Raw genomic sequence first — 13,601 nt, 5'->3', positions numbered from 1 at the left:
CTAATAAGAGATATAAGAGGAAGATGGGATAATTTTTTTCTTAGTAGCATATCACTTCCCCAGATCTACAGCCTCTAGATTGGGTCCCAGCATCAAGAAGAGACCTATGTACCCATGGGGTAGATCCAACTCAAGTTTGCATCTACATAATTTCTAGCCCTGGAATGTCCCAAGACACTCTTATCTTTCTCCCAAGACTATGTAGACCTTTACAGCCATGAGACTCAGGTAAGAATATAGTGTAATGTCAGTCTTGGTGATCAAAGGACATTATCCATCATCCATCCCCTTAGACAGCACAGCTATTGCCAGTCTAGTTTTCACAGATGGGGCTCTAGAACTCCCCAAGAATCAGGCAAAAACCAGACCTGTGCACCAGTGGGATGAACTTGTGTTTCATTCTATATCATCATCAGCTGTGGCATAGGCTTTAATAGAGTCTTGAAAATGTGCAGGTCCTTGAGAGTATGTGACTTAAGCATGACCAAGTTTAGCATCAGCCTAAATGGCAAAGGGACTGCTTTCACCAATACTACCTAACCTTGGGAAGCACATTATAGTGCAAGGTTTCATTTGCTGGGGAGTGAGACAGGGCAGTAAGACTATATAGTAGTAGACTGATGAATCCTAATACTGGGAAGATCTTAGGGCTCCTATCCCTAGGACTGCCAATGGGTGGAGGCTCTGAAACGGCTCCTGTGCCAAGGGAAGAATGTGGCCTCACTTTGTCAGGCTGCTCTTCTAGCTAGTATAGCCTGTGACTGGTTGCAGCAGTTTTGGGGCATGTGGCTCCCTCAGCAATAGGAAGCCCATGGTAGTGTGGGTCTTGACCCTATCTCCATATTGTACAGATCTTAATAGGTATTGGACCCAGGATGTGACCCAGCTTGACTGCATTGGTATCCACATGTGTGACATAGGAGCCTGGGACTGATATATTCAGAGTGACTCTGGTAGAGTCTTACTGTGCCTGATCACTGTAGAAAAGGGGACAGTCTACTCTGTTAAGATACTTTCTTAGTTGTTCCTGAACAAAACATCAACAGTGCATTTGGGACAAACTTGGGGTTTGATTGTCCGCTAGTTCTGAAACATTGACAACACATCAACAACAGAGAACTGACTAATCTGGACCTGGGTGCTATCCAGTGCTAAAATAGTATAAATAACTATAGGCTCAGAGAAAATAAGCAACCTGCTTAGAATTCCTAGAAAAACAGACCCAAAGAAATCCAGATTAGGAAGTCTAGAATAAATACCTAGTCCCTCTAATCACCAGATGATGTTGAATGACAAGCATCAAGAGCTCCAGGAAACTATTACTTCATCTAAGAAGTTGTCAAAAACTGACCAGGTGGTAATCAAGATGGGAAAACTCATAGATAAAGAATTTAGAACAGCTGTTTTAACGGAACTCAATGAGCTTAAAGAGAACATAGAGAAATGTTTCAATAATCTAATAGAGTAATCTCACAGAGATCAAAGCAAATTTTAAAAATCAAACAGAAACTCTGCTAGTGTCGTGGACTGAATATTTATGTCTCCCAAGAATTTGTATGCTGAATTTTTAATCCCCAATGTGATGGTATTAAGAGGAAAGAGATGGAGGCCTTTGGAATAAAATTAGGACATGAGTATAGAGCCCTTGTTAATGGGATTAGTACTCTTACAAGAAGAAACAGAAGATAGATGCTTTTTCTCTTGACCATGAGAGACTACGGCAAGAGAAAGACAATCTGTAAATCAGGGAGAGGGCCTTTATCAAGAATCTGTACAAAATGGAATTTTATGCAGCCATGAAGAAGAACGAAATGTTATCATTCGCTGGTAAATGGATGGAATTGGAGAACATCATTCTGAGTGAGGTTAGCCTGGCCCAAAAGACCAAAAATCGTATGTTCTCCCTCATATGTGGACATTAGATCAAGGGCAAACACAACAAGGGGATTAGACTTTGAGCACATGATAAAAGTGAGAGCACACAAGGGAGGGGTCAGGATAGGTAAGACACCTAAAAAACTAGCTAGCATTTGTTGCCCTTAACGCAGAGAAACTAAAGCAGATACCTTAAAGCAACTGAGGTCAATAGGAAAAGGGGACCAGGAACTAGAGAAAAGGTTAGATCAAAAAGAATTAACCTAGAAGGTAACACCCACGCACAGGAAATCAATGTGAGTCAATGCCCTGTATAGCTATCCTTATCTCAACCAGCAAAACCCCTTGTTCCTTCCTATTATTGCTTATACTCTCTCTACAACAAAATTAGAGATAAGGGCAAAATAGTTTCTGCTGGGTATTGAGGGGGGGGAACGGGAGGGGGTGGAGTGGGTGGTAAGGGAGGGGGTGGGGGCAGGGGGGAGAAATGAACCAAGCCTTGTATGCACATATGAATAATAAAAGAAAAATGAAAAAAAAAAAAGTAAAAAGAATCTGACCACATTGGCATCTTGACCTGGAATCCCAATTCCAGCCTGAAGAATTCTGAGAAATAAATGTTTATTGTTTAAAGTCATCCAGTTTGATATTCTGTTATAGCAGTCCCAGAAGACTAAGATAGAAATTGATACCAAGAAGTGAGGTGTTGCTCTAACAAATACATAAAATTGTGTAAGCTTTGGAGCTAGGCAATGGGTAGAAGATGGGTAAGTTTTGGGTGCATGCTGGAAAAAACCAACACTACCATTAAGGGATTTACAAAGATGATTCTGAGAGGTCTCAGAAAGCAAAGGAGAGATAGAAAGAAAGCCTCCATCCTCTTAAAGAATACATAAATAATCTATAGAATGTGGGTAGAAATATAGACATTATAATGATTCTGATGATGTCTCAGATAGAAAGAAGGAACGTGTTATTAGAGAATGTATGAAAAGAGATCCTTTTCATAAGTGGCAAAATATTTGGCTGAATTATGTCTGTGTTCTAGTGTTTGTGGAAAGCAGGTCTTGAACAACAAAATTGGAGGTTTAGTTGAGGAAAATTCGAAGCAAAGTGTTGCAGGAACAAAGTGAATACTCCTGACTGCTTATAGTAAGCCATAGGGTAGAAGATGAAATTGTAAGGCAAAAAGGAATCAAAACATAAGTATCTGGAGTGTTTTCTGTTTGTCTGTATTGCAAAAAATGAGAGTGTTCAGAAGAGAGCACTAAGGGTCGACAGACCAGCCATTCTATGAGAATAGATTCGCACAGATGTGAACCACAGATCTAATAAGCCATCTCAGTAAAGTCAGGAGTGATCTGCTAGTATACCTGCAGAAACCCTGAAAACTAGGACAAAAGGGAACAGAAAATGGGACAGAATGGGGGAAGTCTAGATACAGGTTGCTCTACTCTTCATGAAAAGGGAGGAAGGACTCCAAAAGTGATTTGGAGATTGCCAGTGCCACTGCTTAGGCTCCAACAGGGTAGAGGCTTCCATCAGAAATCATGGAGCAGAGCTGCACAGGAGAGCTCTGCGGGTATATACTTGCCCCATGAGTGCTACAGTTGATCCCAATGGTGGTGATGCTGCCACTCCAGTGGGTGTTGAAGGCTCAGAGGATTATAATCCTCAAACCAAAAAGAATTATCTTCAAGCCTTAATAACTCATGGAGTTTACCCTGCTAGGTTTTGGACTCCTTGGGGCCCATTGCCCTTTCTTTCCTTCCTATCTCTCCCTCTTAGAATGGAAATATTTATCGTAGGCCTATTTTGTCATTGTGTTTTAGGAGCACATCCCTATGGTCACCCTGTATTTAGTACCTAACAAGGAGTGAGTACATATGATATATTACTTTGAAGTAGCAACTGAAAATTGCTTATGTCCTAAAGAATCTTAAAAACTAATAGGTGCATAGAAATACATGTATATGAACTTGTATATCAAAAATATTTAATATATAAGTACTTACCATGATATAAGAGCTCAGTGTCACAGAAAATTAGAAAGAAAAGACAAAAATAATTAAGCTACTGGAGCTTATTATAAAATACTTATTGAGACTAAGGAAGGGAAAAGACCTTTAGAAGGAAGTGCTCATGCCTGCTCAGGTGACTCAGAACTAAACCTAAAAATAAACGGTTCAAGGATGTAGTTTAGTGTTAGAGTGAGTGCTTAACATGTACGAGGACCTAGGTTCAATCCTCAACACCAAAGATTTTTTCAAAAGCTTGAAGAAATTTTAAATAATTCCAGAGGACTTAAGAATGTTCAGACAGATGGAATTGGTCAGGGATGCCTGTGTCCTCATTTCCAGAAACTGTAAATATGTTACAGAGCAAAGGGAAATTAAGATTGCAAATAGAATTATAGTTGCTAATCAGCTGATCTTAAAAAATGGGGACATTATCTGGATTATCCTTGCGAGCCCAGTGCTTCCTAGGTCCTTAAAATAAAGGAGAAAGGCAAAAGAGGAAGTCTAAATCAAGCAATGTGAGGACTCCACCTGTTACTGCTGGCTTTGAAGATGGAGCAAGGGAGCACAAGTCAAGGGATACAGGCAACTCCAGAGATGAAAAAGACAAAGAAATGGAATTTCCTCTGGAGCTTCCAAAAAGGCAAGAAGCCCACCTTGATTTTGGCTCAATAAGAAACGTCAGACTTTGGACTATATTTGTATGTTCTTGAATTATTACATGTGTGCTCATTTGTTATTCCTCCACCTGCAGGTAGATATGGGCCTTCCCTCCATTCAGATGCTTCACTCCAGTCCCTAATGCTAAGGTCACATTGCCTCCTCTTCATTCTGTGCCAAATCTCCCTCTGCCTCACTATCATATTCAACCTTGCCCTTGATTTAGGGCCCCACCAGGGAAATCCAAGAGGATCTCCAGACATGCAAAACTATCAGAATAAAAAAGAAAGAACAGTAATGCTGTGTGGTATAGGACCCTGTTGCATATAACCTGGAAGTTAAAACCAAAATTCTATATAATAAACCAATAAACATGAGGCATAAATGACAAAAGTAAAAACACGTATAAATAAACTTTTAAAAGAAGGCCAACTCTTTGGACATCACATATATTATAAATTTGAGAAACATATTAGTTGATAGTTGGTGGAAGAAAGATAACTACATAATAGGGAAAATCATTCTTGCTAATATAAAAGTTACTTTTGTTTGTTTTGGGAATGTCTTTTTTCTCACATTTGAGGGAGATTACAATTGTTTATATTAAGTTTTTAAAATTTGCATGACAAGTACCTAATTAATAGATACTTTGAAACAGTTCATCTAAGACTTTTGTTGTTTTTAGTACTGGGATTGAACTCAGGGCTTAACTCATGCTAGGCAAGCACTCCAGCACTGAGTTGCATCCCCAGCCTCATCTGAGATTTCAATTCTATAATTTGGTAAGAGCCCATGTCATTATCCCTGTATAAAAGAGAAAAGCATTAAAGCTAAGTATTTTAAATCATACAAAATGTAGAACTAAAACATGAACACAAGTAACCAAATCCAAGTTAAATCCTTCTACATTGCATCACCCTGCTTTACACAGCTTTGATAGTTTTTTGGCACTGTTATTACAAAAAGTAGTTTCTTCTTATACTTACAAACTTAAACGTAAGTACAATATTGTGCAGAGACTGGGTTTAGAATAATTATCATGTGATCTTTATCTCTTTTCAAGCTACCTTATCTACAGTAGAATTTTCCTGGACTCTCAAGTTGCAAGTAGAATTGGGATCAGGGAAGCATAATTGCTTCAATGACCCGGTTCATGACCTCAGTTATATTGGTGTCTAAAAGTGGGTAGATGAATTTTTGCCAACCCAACTCACTAAATTCAGGTTTCACACCTCCCACTTTAAGGGGGAGCAGTTGCGAAAGGAGGCGGACTAATCTCATTTATTGTGGTTACTTCATGTCTTTTGTCTTAACTTGTTGTCTGGGTTTTTTAGTCACATGTTTCTTCCTCTTGATTCTTTTAGAATGTAACTGTTCTTGATCCATTGTCTTGTTCTCATTTAGAGTGAAACACGTTTCTAACAGTGGTGCCCCTGTTATAACTAGGGTAGCATGAAAATATGATACATGCATTTAGAAATTACATAATTAATTTTTCTATTGCTTTTTATTGCGACTTTCCCATAGTGGTAATCCACTAAAAACAACTTTACATTATTGAGGTCTACAACTCAGAAGCAGAAATACCAATTGTATGCCTCTTGGTTCTTCCTCTGCTACTCCTGTTGATATTATTCTGTTTCCCACAAATGTCTTCTTCCTGGCATGTCTTCTTTTAATCAAATCTCAGTCCTTTTCTATTAGCATTCTCCTATTTTTATTTTTTATTTTTTATTTATTTGCAGTCCTGGGTCTTGAACTCAGGGCCTCATGCTTCCTAAGCAGATGATCTACCTCTTGAGCCATACCCCCAACCATTTTTGCTTTAATTTTTTGGATAGTGTTTTGCATTTTTGCCTGGGGCTGGCCTTGAACCACAATCCTCCTACTTATGCCTTTGGCATAGCTGAGATTATAGGTGTGTGCCACCAAACCCATCATAAGTTTTCTCTTATTTTAACTTATGGTTCAAATGCCATTATCATTCTACCTTGTCTGGAGTTCCTTCTGTTCTTTCCATTTATCCCTTACTGAGGTCTTCTTTTCTATTCCATTTGTCTAAAACAGGGAATGACCATTATGGTAAAAGGCTACCAAACCCTCTCTTTTTACTACACATAGCTTTTGTAAAGTCTTCACCTCTAGTTAAGAAGTTCTATAAAAGTTTTAAGTGTAGTATACATTTTTATAAATGAAAAGTATAAAATCAAAAGTTAAACATATATACTTATACCCATACAGAGCAAAAATTTATCTCTAAAATGTCTATGGTTATGAGAAAGAAAGTAATAAAATAAAATGGGTAAAGATAAGATCGGGGATGAAACAGTAACAAAAGACAAAATTATATTTAGTACTATGTTAGAACCATTTGTCAAGGTGTGGGAAGAACTGTGATGGTCTGACAGCTGGGACTGATAGGTCAGGTGTTTAGCAATCATTCTACTTGTTTCAACTGCCTTTAAATGAATGGTAGAACTTTAATCAGGCCACCTAAGATAAGTAGCCTCTAGGACTACTTCCACCTCAATATTTCCTGAGGCAACCTCATACTATCTTTCATCTGCCAACACATCAGAAAAATGCATGTCCCAACCATGCAATCCATGTAGGGACACATCTTTTGTCAACCAAAAGCAATCAAAACACTCTTTGCCCCTCTTCCACCATGCTTGACCTTTTCCTTTTTCTTCTCCTGGTCCAAATTGATGGAAAGAGGAGAAAATAGAGTCTGCAATAGGATTCTGCCTTTTCTTTCTTATCATTCCTGGGAAAATGCAAGCACAAAATTATTTATGACAGAAAATTTATAAAAAAATCAAACTTAAGACAAATGTCAACAAATGAAGGTCAATTTTCTGAGTTCCTGAGTTATGTTTGTTTTAAAAGGGGACAGCACTAAAACCTAAGCTATGTACTACAAAAAGTATGGACCTGTGAAGCATGGTAAAGAAGTCTATCTAATGCATGAATAGGTGATACTCCCTGCAATTGCTCAAAAGCCTTAAGAAAGCTGAGTTTAGTGGCTTCTTCAAGAGTCACTACTGGAGGATTATAGACTTTGCTGATGCTACTTGATAGAGTGGGCATGGAAATGCTTGCTGAATGGCTAAGAGATCTCTGCCATAGAGTGAGGAAAGCACTCATTCCTGTCAACAGAAGGTACAAACACATAGCTATTTGAATGTGCCATATTTGCAATTTTCTTCCAAGATGCAATTTGTAGCTAAAACCTTTGAAATTGTTGGTGCTTTTAATTGACTCCTCTCCATAAACCATATTTTTAGTTAAGCAATCATTCTCTCTGCAGGTGCAAAATCTGCTAGATGGAATATATATATTTCACTCTATTTTTGTATTAAATGTATAAGTAGTTCAAGTAAAAAACTTTCAAAACTATTTTTTGTCACCTTTTAGAGCACCTTCCTTCTATAAACATTGTTTGCCAGACAAAAATAATTTATTTCTAGTTAGGGTATTTTTTAAGGTTTTTGCAAAATGTAGATGCTGTGAAAGCTTGGGCCTATGTGTTTTCTTCCCTTGCAGAACTAAATTTGAATGTATCTAATTATAAAAAGAACCCAGATCACAGGAGTCTTTGCCCATGTTGAGCTATTCCAAAACACATATAATATAGAAGTTACATCTTTGCCTTGAGAGCTCATCAATTAATCTGCTGAGTTCCATCTTTGCTTTTGTGAGGTAATGTTCACCATTTTCCTGTAGGCAACCATTACTTTCAAAGACATGTCAACATTTGTTGATAGTTTTATCTGGTTTTTATAGTGGCATTCACAGCAATGTTAGCTATTTTAGCTTTGACAATGAAAGTTTTTGTCAAACAGGTCTTGATAGTTCAAAGCCATTCAAAATGATGAAGAAACAAGGAATCACTAGAACATTCCTAGACATCAGAAAGAGGAAGACCATTCTTTTCCCACCTATCTTCCACATTAGATTAAAATGATGCAGAATTTAATTGTTGACTTACCCATTAATAGGGAAATCATATTCCGCATATCACTTGATTTTTTGACTTCCAACCCCTACTTTAGGTGGGAGGGAGGTTGCTTATCAGGAAATTTAACTTCATTTTCAAATTTTGGTCAAAAGTAAAAAAAAGACATGGGAGGGACAAGTAAATATATTCCTTAGAGATATTACATGGAGAACTTTTTGTTCTTATGAACTTATTTAAGTTGACTATTGAAGGGAATCTTAAAATGGATTCATGATAGTATTAAACAAGATTGATAAGAGAGGATACATAGGCATAAACTATGAAAGGAAAAAGAAATATTTGGTGTCCTACATGGATTTGACTTACAAGTATTCTCTGTAAGTTTGATGGAATTAAAAAAAATATTAGGTAGGCATGACAGAAGCATCCTATTTATATGCCCCATTCCAAAGGATAATCAGAAATCACTTTTGGCCATAGTTCCTTCAGAGCAACACTATATCAAAGCTTCTACCATGTTTGTGTTCATACCAAGGGAGGATCAAGATCAATGTCAGTCAAACTATTAAAATCTCTAACCCACACTCCATTCTTAACAGTTTAGGGTTGAACATCTTATGTGAATATCGCTAAAGACAATATATACAATACTTTCTTTTTTAGGGAAGAAGTTAAAATTCACAGTTTCAATGAAATCTTTTTAAGATATCACATTGCCTCATTCTCCTTGTCACTAAGTCAATTAGTGACAATACTGCTGGGGGTAAAAATTAATAGTGGGGCCTGATATTAGATTTTTAAGCAGTTTTGATAACTTATAAATCTCTGTGTCCACTTAGCACATTGGTTTGTTATAGGAATGGCTCAATTTTTGAGTGCTTGGCAATTAAATAGGAAGTATAGGTGTCAGTTATTTCTGGAATTCAATTTTTCATACATGTAAATATATAAAGAGGTGGCCTTTTCTTACCATGATGAGTTCCTTTATAAAGAACACTTTTTGTTATCTTCTGTCTTCTATATTTTCAAAACTCACTTTTATATTTAATATAATTCATCCATAAATTTACCCTCTTCCTTTGAAAAACAAGCTAAACTCTTTCAAATCTTCTACAATGAATTGCTTGCCTATCTTTCTTCTGCTCAGTTTTTGCTACTAATATTCATATCTTCTCTCATGTATCTGTTTCTGCCTACTTCCCTACATTGCATTAAAGTGATTATATAAAATATATATTGCAGTCACCTCTTTGGCCCAGGTAATTTCCCTGTATATATTTTGAGAATATAATTTATCTCACAACCTTCTCTTTCATTGTTAGAGGAAGTACTTTGGATCTTTGATTACATAAAGAAGAAAAGTCTACCAGGCAACAGCTATCTGAATTTAAGAACTCTGGGGATCCACATATGTGGCTGAAAATAAGTGACAATTTGGAAGAAGGAAAGAACAAAAATTCATGGAAGGTAAGAACATAAACTTTAGGAGAAAGGAAGGAATTTAGGTAAGCAGATAAGACTATAAGCCTTGTCAGGCAAATTCACCTTCCTGAGCTGCATATTAAACATATTATAGAAGTGGAAACAAGTTTCTCTTCAATTAATTTAATTCTGACAGACTTTTTAATATAGACTATTTCAAGCAGTATCTATGGTTCTGTAGGGGGTTTCAGGAACTAGAAAAAAGTGGTATACCCAATTGTTTCTAGAGTTTACAGTTTTTTTGTGATAAAAAAAAACTACAACACAAAGGCTGGGATACAACACAAAGGTTGACCAGCAAGCATGAGGCTCTGAGTTCAAACCTCAGTAATGCAAAAAAAAAAAAAATCTACAACACAAAAACTGCACAAGAAAACTAGAAGAAACACAAGGTTTTAATTAAGAGGCAAATAAATGGAATAAACCACTACAATTTTAAGTTCAAAGAGGAAAAAGAACCTTTATTCTGAGATCAGTGCCTTCCTTTATCCTATTACTGTTAAAAAATACCTCCCTACCCCATAACAATTTTCACTATTCAATAGAATTTTTTACATATAATTTTGAAGGTAATAGTTTAATGATTATTAAAAACCAATCATTCATGGGTAGTTAAAAGGGAAATTCAAAATGTTTGCAATGCAAAGTTTGAAATGTTTGTAATTTAATAAAACAGAATAAGTACAAAATATGTGTATAAAATGGCCATCTTTAGCAAGCATTTATCACAATTTGGTGCTATAGACCTGAATATTTAAATATGCAGGTGTGTGGTAATCAGGATTGAGTAAATGCTTGCTGTTGGGATGCCAGATATAGACAGCTAGACGATCTTGCTATAAGAAGAAAATAGAAAGAGAAATTTAAGCTAACAGCTGAAATCATAGATTACATTATATAAATGATAAAATAGCAGGGTCTGAGAGAGAAGTTGTCAGTAACTCTAAAACATTTTGGCTGGTTTTTTGTTACAATTTCTGCAATTTTCCTCTTTTTTCTGCTAAAGTATCAAGGATGATCACTGAAATTTTGTATGAGATTTTCCACAATTTTTCCATGGCATTGATTAAAATTCAATGGCAAATATTTTTTAGTTGACCCCCTATTTACTCAAAAATAAATCATAATCACAACAAAAAACTAAAATCTTTCTTAAGAAATGAGTTGCCATTAGGTACTTTGAGTGAAAGGAAGAATGCACTGAATGAAGGAACACCTTTATTCTGATACTATTTTGAATTCTTTTTCTTCCTCCATTTTGGATTTTGATAATACAGATTGAGTGTACTCAATTAAACTTCCCCTAAATCAATGACCCAATGAAGAAGTGGACAACTGAACTAAAGAGAACTTTTTCAAAGGAAGAAGTACAAATGTCCAAAAAAAAAAAGAAAAAATGCTCATCCCTGGCCATAAAGGAAATGCAAATCAAAACCACACTAAGATTCCACCTCACCCCTGTTAGAATAGCTATCATCAAATCCAACAACAACAAATGTTAGTGAGGAAGTGGGGACAAAAGGAACCCTTATACACTGTTGGTGGGAATGCAAGCTAGTACAACCACTTTGGAAAACAATATGAAGGCTTCTTAAAAATCTAAACATAGATCTGCCATATGATCCAGCAATCCCACTCCTAAGGATTTACCCAAAGGAATGCAACTCAGGTTATTACAAAGGCACCTACACACCCAAGTTTATTGCAGCACTATTCACAATAGCCAAGCTATGGAAACAGCCAAGATGCCCCACTACTGATGAATGGATTCAGAAAATGTTGTGTATATACACAATGGGATTTTATTCAGCCACAAAGAAGAATGAAATTTTGTCATCTGCAGGTAAATGGGTGGAACTAGAGAACATCATCTTAAGCGAAGTTAGCCTGGCTCAGAAGGCCATAAATAGCATGTTCTCCCTGATATGCAGTTATAGACCTAAAACAAATGCAGTAATATTAATGGATATGGATCAAAAACTAAGGGAATAGGGAAAGGGAATGAAACCTAAAATTTGAATGTGGTTGATGTGCTTTCTGCAGAGGAGTGAATATAGTAATCTTAAACTGGCAGAGGCCAGTATCAAAAGGGAACTAGGAAGTAGGGAAGAGGTTTTGTATTGTGGGTTGCAATACACATGTGCATGGAAGCAACACTAGAAATCTCTCTGTATAGCTATCTTTAACTCAAAGTAGAAGAAAAATGCTGTCTTTCTTAATATCTCTTATTTTTCTCTTCAACAAAACTGGAGAACAAGAGGAAGCAGAGGGGTGGGTGAGGTGACCAAACAACGTATACACATGTGAATAAATGTAAAAACAATGAAATAAAAATAAATAAAATGGGCAAAGATATGAAAAAAAACACTTGCCCAGAAAAAGCAAATATATATATATATGTATATGATATATATATGTGTATATGCGTGTGTATGTGTGTGTGTGTGTGTGTGTGTGTGTGTGTGTGTGTGTGTGTGTGTGTATGCTGAAGGGAATAGACTTGAGCTTTAGGAAACTCCTAGAGGCTTAGGAACATCTATGAGCCAATGCCTGGTGGATTTATTTAGTTTGGTTTCCTCAAGCCAGAAACTATGCCTATAACACCAGAAAAACCTAATGACTGCCATGTCATATAAACTCATCAAACATTTCCAGAAAGAAAGGAGGGTGGAGAAGTTGGAAAGAGAAAGAAAAGAAGAGGGAGAAAAATGAGAAAAGAAAAAAGAAAGGGAATTGGGCAAGGAGAAGGGACATAAAGGGGAGGGAAATGAAAGGGAAGAGAAGAGGAAAGGAGGAAGTAATTGCATAATTACATTTGCAAAAATAAAAATGTCACTATTCATCAAAAATGAAAACTCAAAATGTGTAAATTTTGAAGTAGAAAAATCAGAGAGTCATTAGTATATACTTATAATAGATATCAGGGATGTTAAGACTCAGCCACTAAATATGAGTATGAATATAAAATTTTATTCAAAGGGATTAATTAGTCAGGCTTTTGTCAACATTCATATATTTTTATTGCAATCTGGAGTTTAGGCAGTTGTCACCTAGATGTGAAGATTAAAAACATGAATTTCTAGGTCATGGTGTATGATCTTTCTGATATGTTGTTGGATTCAGTTTGTCATTATTTTATTAAAGATTTTTGCATCAATATTCATTAAGGAAATTAGCCTATAGTTCTCCTTTTTGGAGATTCTTTGTCTGGTTTTGGGATGAGAGTAATATTAGCTTCATAAAATGAGTTAGGCAGTGTTCCTTCCCATTCTATTTCATGGAACAGTTTAAGGAGAGTTGGTATTAGTTCTTTAAATGTCTGATAGAATTCATCAGTGACTCGATCAGGTCCTGGACTTTTCATTTTTGGAAAACTCTTTAATGCTGCTTCAATTTCTTTTTGTGTTATAGATCTATTCAGGTGATTAATATCCTCTTGGTTCAGGTTTGGGTGGTTGTAAGTTTCTAGAAATCTGTCCATTTCTTCAAGATTTTCAAATTTATTAGAGCATAGGCTCTCAAAGATGTCTCTATGCTTTCCTGGATTTCTGTGGGGTATGTTGTTAACTCCCCTTTTGCATTTCTGATTTTACTGATTTGGGTTT

At 36.2% G+C, this 13,601-nt stretch overlaps 1 long non-coding RNA gene across 19 annotated transcripts in view; it reads right to left on the bottom strand.

Annotated features, from left to right (window-relative positions):
• The window catches only part of LOC141416890 (uncharacterized), a 609,433-nt gene that overhangs the window by 513,307 nt on the left and 82,525 nt on the right, over window positions 1-13,601 (bottom strand). The window lies entirely within an intron of this gene.

This window comes from Castor canadensis, chromosome 14 (assembly GCF_047511655.1).
Source record: "Castor canadensis chromosome 14, mCasCan1.hap1v2, whole genome shotgun sequence".
Classification (NCBI taxonomy): domain Eukaryota; kingdom Metazoa; phylum Chordata; class Mammalia; order Rodentia; family Castoridae; genus Castor; species Castor canadensis.
The sequence above is the reverse complement of the archived record's forward strand: the minus strand, read 5'-3'. Positions and strand labels throughout refer to the sequence as shown.